Genomic DNA, 12,849 nt, shown 5'->3' with positions numbered 1-12,849 from the left:
TCTGCTCTTCTCCTGGCCACATGATCCTTCCAACAAAATGTTTCTTTGGCCAAAATTAGTTTGAGCTGTGTTTCTGTCACTTACTACTAAATGAGTCTTAGTGCAGAAATTGGAACTTGAAGTAGGATGTGGAAACTGGCAAGCTTCAAATGGCTGAATTAAGGTTGGTTAGTGAGAGCATCCCCAGATCCTAGGCTGGGAAGATTGCATTCCCTAATTTTCTCAAGGAGGAGTTAGACCACTTTCCAGTGTTTCTTGGGACTCAGACCATGTGCTATGCAGGCTTATGCTTTAGGAGACCTGGTATGAAAATATCAGAATAATAGAATGTATTAACAGGATTCATTCTAATTTAGTGATTCAGTGATTTCCTGCAGCCTTTGGTAGGGTGCTGTGAGGGAGAGAAAGAGAAGACCCAGAAGAAGAAGCAAGCAGTCAAGGCACCCCTGGGCAGAGAGGTGCAACTTTAAGAGAGGTCTTTCTGTTAGTCTCCAGAAGTCCCAAATGGCCAAGTCATGCCCTTTGTTCATCTTCATGGCCTTTGTCCAACAGCAAAAACCCAATTCTCTTCCCACACTAAAGTGTCTGCACTGATTAAGAAGCTGTAGAATCCTGAAAACTGAAATAGCGATACCTGGAAAAAGCCATAACCAGCCAAGCATGTTGTGTTGTGCCCTCCTTGCCTGACAAGGAATTACCAACCTCTCCCCACCCCACCACAGTGCAATGTGAAAGTCCCCATGGCAGAAGTAACGTAGCAGAACAGAGTAGCCCTGCCTTCCCTCCCCAGTTTCCTGCTGAGCCCTGGGGGATGGGCAGAGTCTCCAGAGCTGCTGGTAAGAGGTTGAAGCCACATGGGCAAGGGCCAACACACTTCTTGTACCTTCAACATTGCTGGAGTTGGTTATTAGTCACAGAGACCCTCAGAGTGAAACTCACAGTAAGATGATGCAAGGTTTAAGGGTTTGCATGCTAAAAAACCACAAGTTTGCCAAATGGAAGTGTGTGATTGCTCAATCACTAAGGTGGTTATTTTCTAAACTTTCCTGACAATAAGAATCCCTTGGGATGATTGTCAAAAACACAGATTTCAAAGCACCTCCCCTGGAGATTTCATGAATTTGAGGTGTGATTGGAGATCTGTATTTTCACTAAATTTCCTAGGAGATTTCTATCATCCAACAAGTTGGGGAAACTCTACTGTGAGGTAATCTACAGGTATGTAGACCAACAGGAAGTGATTTGTGAGGCACTACAGCCTCAAGCAGGGGGATCCTTTGTACCCCCTTGCTCACTAGGGGTCTTGTGGATGTGGGCAAAGGGAATGTTCCCAACAGGCAAAACCTGGAGAGCCAGACTGGCCAACCAGAGATCTCACTCCTTGCCAAGGATGGAGTGATATTATTCAGCCACAGCCCTGACCTTCCTGTCCCTATCCAGCTGGATGTGGTTTAAATGTTGGACCAGTGTCCATTGAACGTTGTTTCCTTGTTACCCAATTTAAATGGTAGCATTTACAATGGTTACCTTGCTTCCCACCAGCATTGTGCATGAAGTGTGTTGGAGGTGGCTAGTGGTTGTGATAATCACATCACCAATGAGGACAAGACTAGATAGTTTAGTCCAAGTATCCTAAACTTGGACTCGCCATCAAATGACCCTCTAAGTTAATGCTTTGAGCACCACTTTCATACACACTAAACTCATTTATTTTCTCCAAATATGTAGAAATAACCCCAACATTTATTAAACACTATGTCCTAGGCATAGTCTATGTGCTTTATATGTGTTAGCTCATTCAACTCTCCCAAAAACCCCATTAGATAAGTGCTATTATTATCCCCCAGTGAACAGATGAGGAAATAGAAGCTCAGAGAACTGAAGAAGGCTGCCCAAGGCTGTGCAGCTATTAAATCATGGAGATAGGAGCCCTGGCAGCGTGACCCCCGAACCTGAGCTCTTCACCGTCACTCTAAGCTGCCTCCCCAGTGAAAAAGGGGAAAATAAAACAATGCTGCCACATTTCAAAAGAAGCTAAACATTGCCATGGATAAGAAACAGGAAAACTAATATGAGGAAACACTGCCAACAAAAGCAGTCAGCAGGGAACAAACTCCCTCCAGATGAAAAGAAAGTAGTCGAGCAAGATGAAAATGGTTGTCAACTAAGCTGGTTTAGAATCCTCAAAAGATAAAAGAAGAGAGGCCAGGCTTGGGGGCTCACGCCTGTAATCCCAACAATTTGGGAGGCCAAGGTGGGCGGCAGATCACCTGACATTAGGAGTTTGAGACTAGCCTGGCCAACATAGTGAAACCCCATCTCTACTAAAAATACAAAAATTAGCCCGGCATGGTGGCGTGCGCCTGTAGTCCCAGCTGCTCAGTAGGCTGAGGCAGGAGAATCGACCCCAGAAGGTGGAGTCTGCAGTGAGTGGAGATTGCGCCGCTGCACTCCAGCCTGGCCAACAGAGTGAGGCTCTGTCTCAAAAACAAAACAGAACAACAACAAAAAGATGCCCACTGAGTTCTTAGTAGAATAGGTAGTAAATTCACATCTGTACAGGCTTTTCTAAATCTGCAGAACATCAAGAAGAACAAGAAAATCTTAACAGCTATCAGAGGAAAAAAGAGATTTCTAATTTAGTAGATTCTGAACTTAGAACTGCATGCGGTTGCTGGATAAGACTTGAGTTACATTGCACTGAGATGGGATGGTTGTATTACGTTAAGAGAGGACATTTGGAGGCATTATTTGTATGGGAAGAAAAGTGTGTATATGGGGAATCCAGGGGATATTCATTGTTTTGCATGCCCAGAAGAACAGCCACCTCCTCTGAGCAGCCCAACGAAGAAGAGAGATAGAGTGACTCTTGCCAGTGTGTAAGGATCCCTTCCTAGCTATCTCCTCTAAATTCCCTCTTTAATTTAACTCGTAAAAATTAAAATTCTATTCTTTTCAGCCAAATGAATCTTAGTTAATGAAATGTGAGACTGATATTTTGTTATTATTTAATTATTTACATGTTTCCTTTTGGGAAATGTTTTTTTCTTGTTTATCTACTGAGGGCTGCATGGTTTTTTGTTTGTTTGTTTTAAATGTGCAAGACTCCTAAACAAAATTTCTATTCTCCTGATCCCAATTCTCTTTCTCTTTTGCCTTTCTTAGCTACAGGCTTCCCTATCATCCCACACATCCAAGCCAAAGGTCTCAAGATCATGAAGGAATTCTCTTGAATTCACCTCTCATACCCACAAGCAGCCACCAAATTCCATCAATTCTATCTTTTAAAAATCTCTTTCAAATCCATCCACTCAGACTTTAACAATGACAAACCCACCGACTGAAAGGGCGGCAGGCAACAATCTCATTTGCTGCCGAGTGGAAACTGGAAACGCTTTTCTCAGAGAAATTTAAAAGTAAGTTTCAGTGATCTTAAAAATATTTATATCTTTTGACTTAGCAGTTGTACCCCTATGAATAAGGGGAAGGGGAAATCAAAGATAAGAACAAAGACTGTTTAAAAAAAAAACGGATGTTTACAATAATGTCATGTTTTAAAATGTATTTTAAAATGTATTTAATAGAATGAGGTGTGGCTTAAGATACAATGTTAACTATGAAAGAATATGAAACATATATACCGTATAGTTCTCATAAAAATATATGTCCAATTCGATGATGATTCAGAAACAGAATAATCAATAGGCTTCTGTTCTCCTGTCTTTGTTCTCTAGCCAGCCAGCTGCTCTTCCTTTCTGTGGATCAGGTGGGTGGGATTAAACGGTGACAGCCTCCTGGTTGCTTGGGGCTTTTCTTAGTTCAGCCTACAGAGTCCTGAGTGTGGTAACATTTTCAACATCTTTACCTTGTGCTTTTTGGGACAGTAGAGACCCCCCTTGCTTCAAATGCTGTTTTCTATTACTTTCACCATCATACAACCCCACACTTCACACTTGTTCATTTTTATCCCCACACAGATCATGTTTTGGTTGGGTTTTACTCTATTTGTCTATCTACATAAAAAACAATAAGTAAACACTAAAATGTTCCTTCTGTGTGATGGAAGTTTGTTGGTTTTAATATTCTCCTATACCTTTAAATATTGTTGAGAATGGAATTGCTGATGGCCACTTAGCATTCTGACATATGGGGACACTCTAGCCGATTTAATCAAACTCCTTTTCTTGAACATTTAGGTAACTTGCCATTTCCCCTTGCTGTAAGCAATGCTTCAGTCAACACGTTGGTACACAAATCTCTGTGCCAACTGGGCCCTGCAGAATCATACAGACGTGAACCAAAAAGGTGACGGCCTTCCCCTTTTCTCCTTAGTAGGGGAGAGCAGACATGTATAGCAATAACTGTACTATAAAACATAACGTGTTAGAAGGATTTCAATCCAGGTAGGGACCAGGCTGCCTGGAGGAGGAGGCATTTGAGCCAGGCTCCTCAAGCAGAAAACTGGAAAGAGGGAGCTCATCTCCCTGGTAACCACAGAGAGTCCTCTCAGTGAGCGACTCCCTCCACGGTTCCTGAGAGCTGGGAAAACAGGCCTTCATACCAGAGCCAGAGAATCTGGGGCCCCGGTCCCCAGCCCTCTTGGGAATACGGCAGCTCTCTTCAAGGGGCAGGAACAGCATCTCTCATCTACAGAAGCCAGGAGATTTCCCCCGACTTCCTTCCAGCTCCACCAAAATCACCCCACACTCAAAGTCCCTACGTTGGGGGAGGGAGGGTCTTGAGAGCCCCCTGCAACCCCTGCCCCCACCCTGTGCCCGCAGGGAGCAGGGCCGAGGAGCTGTTCCCTGACAGTGCTGAGCCATGCGGCAGGCCCACAGGCTCCCATTCCTGCCGGCTCTCAGCGTCTCCTGCCAAACCTCAACTCCTGGGGTTAAAGGAATGTTGAGCAATCTTAGGAATTTTTCAGTGAGAAATAAGTACTTTCGAATTCCGTTCAGGCCTCCTGAGTAGGGCGCACTGCCTGCAGCGCCTGAATCTTCCTGAACCGGCATCAGGGAGCACTGGGGGACTTTTCAGTGTTTGTTTTCTCCTCCTGCTGGCCAGGCTGTAGGACACTATTACAATGAGGTCATGGGGCCCTGCCCCACTGCGTCCATGGGTGGCTGAGCAGCCAGGATCTTTCCCTTCACAGGCTGGCTCGGGTGTGCACAGGGTTGTACTGGAGGATGGGCGAGGTCAGAGCCCAAGCTCAGCCTGCACCCCTCAGGGCCTCCCTGCCCCATCACTGCTAGGTCTTATTCCCTTTCCGGGGCCTGGCCTTGGCCTAGGATCTTGGGGCCACACTCTGTATCTAGTCTCGTGCGGGCTGTGTGAGGAAACTAGTTTTTACTTGCTAGAGATAATGGAACAGTGCCCTGCAACTAGTTCTCAGCTCAGATGGCACCTCCTCTGGGAAGACTCTTGAAACTTCCTCCACAATGTCAAGTTCCCCTATTATACATTCTCATGGTAGCCTAAGCCTCTCCATCTAAGTTCTTGCCTCTGTTATTAATAATAATTATTTGTTAACACAAATAATAAAAAAAAATTTGTGTATTTGCTTAATGTCTGTCTTGCCCACAGACAGTGGGCACCTTGGGGTGCACCATGAGGGCAGGAGTCCATTTTGTTCACTGCTGTATCCCCAATACCAACTGCAGTGCTTGACATATAGTAGGTGCTTTATGGATTGCATTATGCCAAGCAACGTTTCTCAAGAAAGTATAAGGAGTCTGCCTCTTAAGGCACTCTTGCCAGGACACGATCTCCTCAGGATTTTCTTTTCTTAAGAGACAGGTCTCACTATGTTGCCCATGCTGGACTTGGAATTCTTGGCTCAAGTGATCCTCCCACCGCAGCCTCCTGAGTAGCTGGAACTACAAGTGTGCACCACTGCACCCAGAAATTCCTCTGGGATCTTGTACCAGATTTGGGGGTACCTTCAAGCATGGCCCCACTGTTGGCCTCAATTTCCCTCTGTGTTCCAGGTCCTCCAATTTCTGCCTTGTCTACAACCAGGTAAGTGGGAGACCAAAGTGTCACTGTTTAACTGAAAGCAAATCTCCTTTGTCTGTGATCAAATTGCAAGTTCCCAGGCAAGGGGACCTGACCAGGCAAGGGGTCCTGACCAGGCAAGGGGGAATTTTGCAGATACCGGCTGTGTCAGAATTCCTGGCTCTGGGGCAGGTCCTGACCCCACCTGCATGCCTCCACTTTATTTTAGCTTTGCGTAAGGTTTGAAAGTTCCCAAAGCCCATCACACTGTTATTTCATCTGTACCTCCCACCAGCATTACCCTTCCCATTTTACAGAAGAGAGAACTGTCCCAGAGAAGTGAGCTTCTTTAGTCATGACTAGGAAATAGCAGGGTGAGGTTTCTAGCTCCACGGGCAGGATGAGGAATGTGGGAGACAGGTAGCAGGTGGGAGTTGGGCCCCAGGAAGGGGGAGACACAGGCCAGGCACCTAGAGAGTCATGCCAGGGTCCTGAGGTAGGAACACAGCCACCTCAGAAGGTACTGGAAACAGAGCAGTCCCTTCTGCTTTGAAAGAAGGCTTCACTTTGTAAGCCAGACAGTTTTTATGATTCTTATGTTCTCTGTGTTAATTTCCCTGATTTCCTCCCTTAGTGGGAAGTAGGAAAGACTCAGGAAAGTTCTAGTTGGCCTCAGCTGTGCAGAAGGGAGCCAAAGGAATAGGTTTGCATCTCTGCATGTGCCGGAGTGTTTCAAGTGGCCAGCATGCTGGGTGGGGGAGTCATAAAGGGGAGGGGGCTGGGCATTCCTGGGGGCCATTGTCACCCTGACCCTGACCCCAGACACTTGGAGAGAATCACAGCTTAAGCATGGAAAACTTGGAGTTTCTGTCATTAAAATAAGTAGGCTGACTTAACCACCTCATAGGATTGTTGTGAGATTATATCACTCACACACAAATATTTTTTGAGTTCTAAGTGTCTAGGATACATCAGGGAACAAAACACAGATTAAATCAGTAGATTACATGGGAAGCTAGAATGTGCTAAGTGCTGTGGGCAAAAGGACCTGTGAAGTAGGCCAGGCATGGTAGCTCACGCCTGTAATCCCAACACTTTGGGAGGCTGAGGCGGGTGGATCACCTGAGGTCAGAAGTTCAAGATCAGCCAGGCCAATATGATGAAACCCATCTCTACTTAAAAATATAAAAAGTTAGCCAGGCGTGGTGGTGGGTGCATGTAATCCCAGCTACTTGGGAGGCTGAGGCAGGAGAATGGCTTGAACCCGGGAGACAAAGGTTACGGTGAGCCAAGATTGCTCCACTGCATTCCAGCCTGGGCAACAAGAGCAAAACTCCGTCAAAAAAAAAAAAAAAAAACGACCTGTGAAGTAGGTAAAGGAATGAAGGGGGTCTGGGCTAGGGGCGGGGAGCAGTCAAGGTAGGCCTCATAGGAAAGGGGAGACTGAGTCGTGGGGTATCGGGGGCGTGCGCCCCAGGCAAGAGGAGCCTATGCCTGTGTGCTGAGATTCAGGAGGGCAGAGGCTGGGGCAGAGGAACCAGGAGAGAGTGGCGGGAGTAGAGGTCAGGGCGGTTAGCACAAGGGGCAGATCACGAGCTGTCTTCCTGGCCATTGCATGAACTTGGGTGAAATAGGGAGCCATGGAGAGTCTGATTTCTCTGGCTTCTGTGCTGAGAAAAGACCGAGGGGTCACTGGGGGACACGCCAGGATGCTGCAGCCATAACCCAGGTGAGGGACAATGGTGGTGTGGACGCGGGCAGAGCAATAGGAGATGGTGAGAGCAGGTGGGGTCCTGGCTGTCGGGAGAGATGACAGCTTTTGCTGACGGTTCTGGTGTGGGATGTGAGAGAGAGAGGAGTCAGGGATGATTCGATGGTTTTTGGCTTGAGATGGTGGAAAGATGGAGTTGCCATTAGCTTAGATAATTTGTGTTATTCTAGCTACTGACTGCAGACTCTGGGCCCGGGCCTGGGTCAACCACTTTTCACCCTGATCCCATTCAATCTTCACAACCCCACAGGTAGGAACTTGTCCCCTCAGCTAAGAGAGGGTAACTAGCTGACCAAGGTCACCCAGCACGTAAGTGGTGGGGTTCAGATGCCACGGGCTGGTCTGATCCCACCAAGCAAATGTGGATATCCTGTCCCCAGGACTTGGGACACCAGTTCCCTCACCTCACCTGACCTTGCCTGGATTTGCACCTCATTCCGTTTTTACCCTATAGCAAGCTGCCTCAAAGCTACAAAGCTCTCATGGCCTGATGTTGTACACATCCTGAGGCTTCTCTCAGAGGCACTTTAAAACTCCTTATTTGGATATCTGAAATTAAGTAGAGGGGTGGCCAGGACTAGTGTGTTTGGGGACTTCCTCAGAGGCCTTGGGCAGACAGGTGGGCCGTGAGTCAGGGGCAACGGGTGGAGGGGACACAGGCAGGCTCTGTAGCTGTAGCAATAAAAATCTGAGATTCTTGTAAATACAGTCAGCTACCCGGCCCACCACCCCCGCGCCTAAGCTGGAGGCACTGCTCTCCCACCCACAGGATTTGTTTTGCTCTTCTAGACCACCATATTCCCAGTTTAGAGGAGAAATGCGTGGGATCAAGGATTTGAAACTGACTTACTCAGACATGGGAGCAATGCTTGTGGGTGTGTGGCGGGGAGGGGGACATCCAAAGCACAGCATGACAAGCGCAGCACGGTGGTGTTCAGGGCTCTGACCTCTGCCTGCCCAGGACCTTTTAGAAGCAGGGTGCTAAGAGCTGGCTTAGCACTGAGCTCAGGCTAGGGGCTCCTGGATGGCTCTCTGCGCTCCTAAGTTGTGCTGAGGAGTTGGGGATACAGCCCCACCGCCTGCCCTAGTCACAGGGAGGAGAATTTAAGCATGAATAAGCACTTGCTCTGTGCCAGGCGCTCTCACACACACCACCTGCTTTAATTCTCATAACTGTGAGGTCAAGACAAAACTAAGTTCGGAGAGCTTAGAGGCCACACAGCTGGGGGACCCTGATTTTACCCTTGGCTATCTGACTTCAAGGCTCGCAGGACCCGAAGTCTTTGATATCTCTGGCACCCATAACTCAGGCTCCTCTGCACCTCCTCCTGGCTGAGCGACGAATCTGCTGAGGAACAATTCTGGGTCAACCCGGCTTCCTTACCAGAGGTCTTGCCCTCGCTGGAGCCTCCCAGCCAGGCCTGGGATGTGGAGAAGCCCACAGGGAAGGCTGACGCCCTAGGGTAGGAAGTCGGGGAGTTGTGCCGACGTATCTTTGGCATTTTTCTGACTCCCCCATCCTTTTGGACAGAGAGCAGACAAGGACTAAGCATGTAAGCAAAGAAAGGGCATCCCTCTTCTCAGGAGGTGGTCCTGCGGCTGAATGGGGTAACATCTATCTCCACTGATATTCTTAGATGCACTGTCTCCTAAGCCCACTCCTCAGCTGCTGTTCCAAAGCTCCGGACCTGTCTCCCAGAGCTCACTTTCAGCCAGTGGGGTACTAGATGTCTTCACTGGCCCAGCTGCTGAGCCCCTACCTCTGGAGTGTCTCCCCTTTCCCCAGGCCCTATACCCCTACCCAGCTTTTGAGCCAGTTTCTCCTGGCTCGTTCAGTGGTTGGGACTGATGCAGGTGACTGCATGACGAGGTCCTATAAGACAGTGCTTATCCCAGAGGAAGGAATTGCTAGAAAGTGGTTGTCTGACCTCATGGAGGGATGCGTTGCATAGCGCCTGCCCCTGACATTATCAAAACATCAGGGAGATGTGCTGTCCTGGGCTCAAGGCTTCAGGGTCTCAAGAGGCCAATTCAGAGCTTCTTGGAGCCCTAGATTTCTAGGACTGATGGGTACTGACAAGGGCCACCTCTGTGCCTTGGCCTTGAGGTTTGGGGTAGGAGGGGGACTCTGAGCTGTGGTCAGAGTTCAGCTATCCGGGGTGTGACAGGCACATACCTTCTCCACTTACCATGCTGCTGGGTATCCCTACCGCCAATGTCCCCCTTCTAAACTCCCTTCTAACCAGCACTGACCCCTTGTCTGGATGCTGCCTCTCCTCAGATCCTGTGTCTGAGAGCCGCTGCAGAGAACCAAGGGATTGACACATGCAGAAGGCCCCGGTGGAGGCCAGAGACAGAGCCCTAGACGGGGGCAGGGCGGGCGCACAGACAGCCTCTGTTGGCCTGGGAGGCAGGGAACAGTGGCAACTCAAATACTGTTGTTTGCAAATGAACAACCTCAAGCCTAGAAGACAGCTCATCTTTGTTTGCCATGGTTGGTGCTGATGTGGCTTCTGCCCCGCCCCCCATCTGGGGTTCTTTTTTTCTTGCTCACTGCAGCCATGGACCCAGGGAAGCAGGGACAGGGGTGAGTTGAAGCCCAGGCCTGAGGCACCTGATCTCAAGGATTGAGTTCTGGCCCCATGGCCTCTCAGGTGTGACCCCTCTCACCTAGCGCTCATGAGAAGCTGTGCTTAGGATCACAGGCCCCAGACCCCTCCCTGCTGGCCTGGACCTCTGCCTCAAGCTCAGCGTGTTCTCAAAGCCTTGTAGCAACGAGGCTGCGGCTCTGTGCCATGCCCCATCTGAATCCTAGGATACCAGGGAAACTTGGTGTGTGGATAAAGAACCTAACTCCTGAGACGTCAGGTAAGTTGCCCAAAGTCACACAGCTGGTGAGTAGCTGAGCTGGCTCTCTATGCTCTTGGAGGCATTCTCTTCCCATTTTTCCTGTGGGCTCCTCCCAGACCCCAGCCCACCCAGGAGAGCCCAAGCTGGGCTGGGATGAGCTCTCTCTCCACACATGTGGTGCTTATCAAGCAAACGTGGCCTCGACGGGTTTCGCAATGAGCCTTGTGTTCTGGTCCCCGCAGTGGGCTGGGAGCTCCAGGAGAGTGGAGGCCCTCCTTTGCTGTTCTCTAACTGCTGCCCAGGTTGCTGTCCCATGCACATCAAGGGGCAGGGCCCAGCAAATCCTTACTCAATGAGAGAAGAGACTAGCAAAACCTGGAGAGGAAATGGACTTAGGACAGTTCAGACTGTTTTCTCTCTGAGGGAACAGAGCCACGCGTTGTGCAGGAAGGCAGGGAGATGTTTGTAGGCTCCAGTTTAGGAAAGGGACTTGTAAAACAGGGAGGTGGCCAAATTCATTCAGATTGGCCTTGGAGCAGGCCCTACGCATGGAGCCAACTGAAATATTCAGAACTGCAGGCCAGCAACCTGTCCCCAGAGGCTGAAGGAGGAAGGCCCAGTCTAGAGCCCACAATGGCAGGATCAGGATCAGGAAGGCCTGGGCTGGCAGAGGATGCCTAGGAGAGGTTCATGGTCCTCAGGGAGCAGTGAGGGGGGACTTCTCTGGGAGGCCTTCTTTCTAGGATTAATTAACCCCTCCTCCTCCGCATTCAGCCAGTTAATCAATCGGCTTTCCCATGAGCCCAGTGTGGTCCTAGAGTGCTAGAGGCCTAGAATGGGGTGGGGGAGGCAGACACCAGAAATATGAGCCAGTGTCTGCCTTCAAGGGATCTGTAAAATAGTTGGAGAAAATAAGCAAGCACGTGCAAATCAGACCATGGTTAAGACAGATTAAATAGCAGACCATAGGGGACCAAGTGCAATGGGGTAGGGAATGTCCTATCCGCTGTGTCTCAACACTGGCTTCTGGTCTTTTATTTTTTGTCTTTCCTTCAACCATCCCCCCAGTCCACACAGAGTCCCCTGCATAACAGGGCCAGCAGTCGAGGCTAGGGAACAATTTCCTAGTAAATCAGGGACTCTATGAAACCTTGGCAACATCTCAATTCTCATCTTGAATTTATAGCTCTCAGGGCTCTCGCCGCTGGCCACCAATCCCAGCGCACTACCAACATCTTCAGTTTATTGACTGACAGGCTGATTATCGCTGTGCAAGGCGGCCAGTGCTGGTGGTTTGCAGAAGGATGGCACACAGGCAGGAAAAAGCTGAGAGCAACTTGGCAAAATGCAACAAGCATTCTTCCTGTAGGAAGAAGGGAAAGCGTTAGAACAGCTCTCTAATGACTTTCCCAGAGCAGATTCTTTGGTTCCCACTTCTGAGCCTTCACACTTTCCCCACAGCTGGAACTTCCCCACCTCCTCTCATCCAAAAGCTCCTCCCCAATTTTGAAACCAACTTCTAGGGAAACCGGCTCTAGGTCTTACGCCTGACTAAGCCCATTGGACCTTCCCTGCTCTGTCGATTGAGCTCGGGTGGCCCAACTGTCAGTCTCTAAGGGCCAGGATTGGACGCTGGGGTCCTTCTTGTGCATACACAAGTTTTCTACTCAGTGAACCCTTCTGAGTGCCTGCTCCGTGCCTAGCTCCAGGCTACATCAGTGGGAGACAGTGGGGCAAGCCAGGCCTAGATGCCTACAAGTTCACAGTCTTGTTAGGGAGGGAACACAGACACTCACCAGAACAAGCTTAACCCTACCAGGCGGCCTGGGGTCAAAGTCCAGTGAGCAGAAGCATCATGGCCTTCTTTGTTTTGCTTTGTTTATTATTTTATTTGTTTATAGCGGCTCTATTCACAATCTCTAAAAACTATAAACAAACGATGTGTCCCTCAAAAGTCACTACCTGTAAAAAGTTCAGGGGAGAAAGATGCTTCTGAGTGCTGGGAGATAGCCCAGCTCCTTGAAGAATCTGAACTGTGAAATAATGTGGACAGGTGGAGAAGAAGAGAGAGCATTCCAGGAGAGGGAAATTGCCTGAGTCCAAGGGTGGAGGGCTGCAAGACGTGGGCAAATATATGGCACATGTGCCAGCCCTCTTCTATCTCCTGTCCGTGGCAGACATTGTTGATGTACTGTTTCCTCTGACTCACTGCAGCCGTCACCAATCAATCAAAA

General features: G+C 49.0%; 1 long non-coding RNA gene across 1 annotated transcript in view; it reads left to right on the top strand.

The window, feature by feature from the left end:
- Nucleotides 1-3,165: 3,165 nt before the first annotated feature.
- Nucleotides 3,166-12,849, top strand: part of LOC114671281 (uncharacterized) — a 30,770-nt gene continuing 21,086 nt past the window's right edge. Inside the window, exons 1-2 of the long non-coding RNA XR_013399988.1 lie at nt 3,166-3,416; nt 5,793-6,018. This is a non-coding gene — a long non-coding RNA (uncharacterized LOC114671281). The remainder of the gene's footprint in view (nt 3,417-5,792; nt 6,019-12,849) is intronic.

The sequence above is a fragment of the Macaca mulatta genome, chromosome 1 (assembly GCF_049350105.2).
Source record: "Macaca mulatta isolate MMU2019108-1 chromosome 1, T2T-MMU8v2.0, whole genome shotgun sequence".
NCBI classification, from domain to species: Eukaryota; Metazoa; Chordata; class Mammalia; order Primates; family Cercopithecidae; genus Macaca; species Macaca mulatta.
Note: the sequence above shows the minus strand (reverse complement) of the source record. Positions and strands in the feature narration are given on the sequence as shown.